The following is a 2,330-nucleotide window of genomic DNA, read 5'->3' as shown; positions in this document are numbered from 1 at the left end:
CTCTCTCTCTCTCTCTCTCTCTCTCTCTCTCTCTCTCTCTCTCTCTCTCTCTTTCTCTCTCTCTCTCTCTCACACACACAGCTAGTACAGCTGTCTTTATTGGGACTTTGTGGGAAAACAAGAAGTAGAAAGTCGTTACTTGTAGTTCATTTTTGCTTGTTTTCATTCCAGCTTGTTATTGTATAAAAATAAACACTATCCATGTAAATTGTGCCTCTTAGATAGAGTGAATTTAATTGTGGTTGAATGAGAAGTATAAATATATAAAACTCTGATACCGTGTTAGTTTGTACACAAACAAATCACGTCACACTCCAGCAGGACATAATCATTAAAATAAAAGGAYTGTACTTAAGAAGTTTTTGTATTTCATGAATTATATTATTGCATTTGGCCGCAGCCCTTGGATAGGTTTTCATTTTGGAGAAAATGTTTGTGCAGCCTTGATATATAAACTGAAACAGCTGGACTAGTGCATCCTAAATTTAACGTCAATTAATTATTTTAATACAACAGTTATTTCTGCATTGTTTTGGTCACCTCCTAATAAATGTCATTACAGAAAACCTATCTGCTCATTTTAAATCAATACTTTTACTTTTAATACTTAAGTACAAAAAGTATCAGATACTTTAAGACTTTTACTCAAGTAATCCTAAAGGAGACTTTAACTTTTACCAAAGTAATTTTTTTGTAAGATACTTGTACTTTTACTCAAGTATCACTTTGTGGTACTTTATACAACAATGGTAACATCCATGTTTCCGTCTCACCTCACAGTGAATCACTACTATGACTCCTGGTGGTGAGATGAGGCAGTGCAGCACAGACTCTGCTCAAACACCCAGAGGTTGTATATTATCACACGGTATGCTAAAAACTACAATAATTTAATAAACTGCAATGAAAGTATGGAGTAAGAACACTGTCTGCACATTAGTCAATGTGCTGGTGAAGAGTCTCGCCAGGTCATGATCATCCTTTTCTTGGATAATAGTCAACAGTTGTTCAGAACTAGAATTCATAAACTCATAAATATATGAAATCTCATATAAAACATAAAAATACAGTTTAAAAAGTTGTGACTACAATAATCTATAAATTAAAAAAATATTTTTTATTGATTAATATGCACACAATTCTGCTTTACACATTTTTTTACTTTGTTCTTATCCCATATAAAAAAAACTGTAAAAAGATTAAATAATAGACCAGAGAGCACTTGGGTGGCCCATAGCCTTGTCAGTTCTGAGGTTGTAAAAATATCAATTTATTGTTTGTGTGTAAAAATCACCAAAATAACTGAAACTCTATGCAGTAACTCAGTTTGTCTTTTTTTTATTTCCCAAATAAAAGTTTGTAACTATTTGCTCAGGCTGGCTTGGAAGTAAGAAAGTGGTTAATCCCTTGTCCTAATTTCGTGCAATAGGCCTCTGAAATATTTATTAATCTGTTTGTTTGGCTGATGTTGGAAAAACCCTCCTGTCAGGCAAGGTCAGCATAAAGTTTAGGTTTATTCTACATTTTTTAGATAAGGCTCTGTCACTCTTTACTTTAGATGAATCAGAATGAGCCTTGGTGATTAAATCTACAAGCTGATCTCACACATATGCACACACATACTTTAAGTTAAATTAGATTCAGTTTAAGCCAAGGAGTCAGACGTTGCGTCAAACAGTTTAAGGTCAGAGCTGGTTGGGTGTTTCTGGCCCGTTTAGAGGGGAAATAATCTTACTCTCTCATTAATGCTGTCATCTCTCTGATGGGTTTTAGAGGAACTGTGAGTATGAATGAAGATTTCTAATCTCATTCATGTTCTCCTCCTCTCCGTTTCTAACATCCTTCCTGTTTTTGTGCTTTAATTACGCACGCCCACAGACTGACGTCACCAATTAGAGGGCCAGACAAGAGCAGCAGGTGATGCTGGTAATCCTGCTGCTCTCTGGGCCCCAGCAGACAACCTCTCCTGCTGGCAGCTCAACGGCCCTGTGCTCATCAGGACGCCCTGTAAACTCACAACAGCAGCACACACGGCTGCTCCTGGCATATTTACTCAGAATACAATTACAACAAAGTAAATCAGAAGGCAAACACCACAATGTGCTCATATCAAACACTCACAGCATTTTACGTGGCCTGTGAGAGCTTCAAGGATGGAAAAAAGGAACAACACTTACCTGCACCTTTGTTTTAAACTAAAATTTAAGGGCCAATATTATGTGTTTCTCAGGCATATATTTAAATACTATACCATAATAAAGTATCTATGTCACCTTTAGCTGTTATTAAAATGCTGTTTTTATGTTTAAATAGAATATGAACTTATCTTC

This window comes from Austrofundulus limnaeus, unplaced genomic scaffold (genome assembly GCF_001266775.1).
Source record: "Austrofundulus limnaeus strain Quisiro unplaced genomic scaffold, Austrofundulus_limnaeus-1.0 Scaffold53, whole genome shotgun sequence".
Classification (NCBI taxonomy): Eukaryota; Metazoa; Chordata; class Actinopteri; order Cyprinodontiformes; family Rivulidae; genus Austrofundulus; species Austrofundulus limnaeus.
This window is presented reverse-complemented; position numbering follows the sequence as displayed.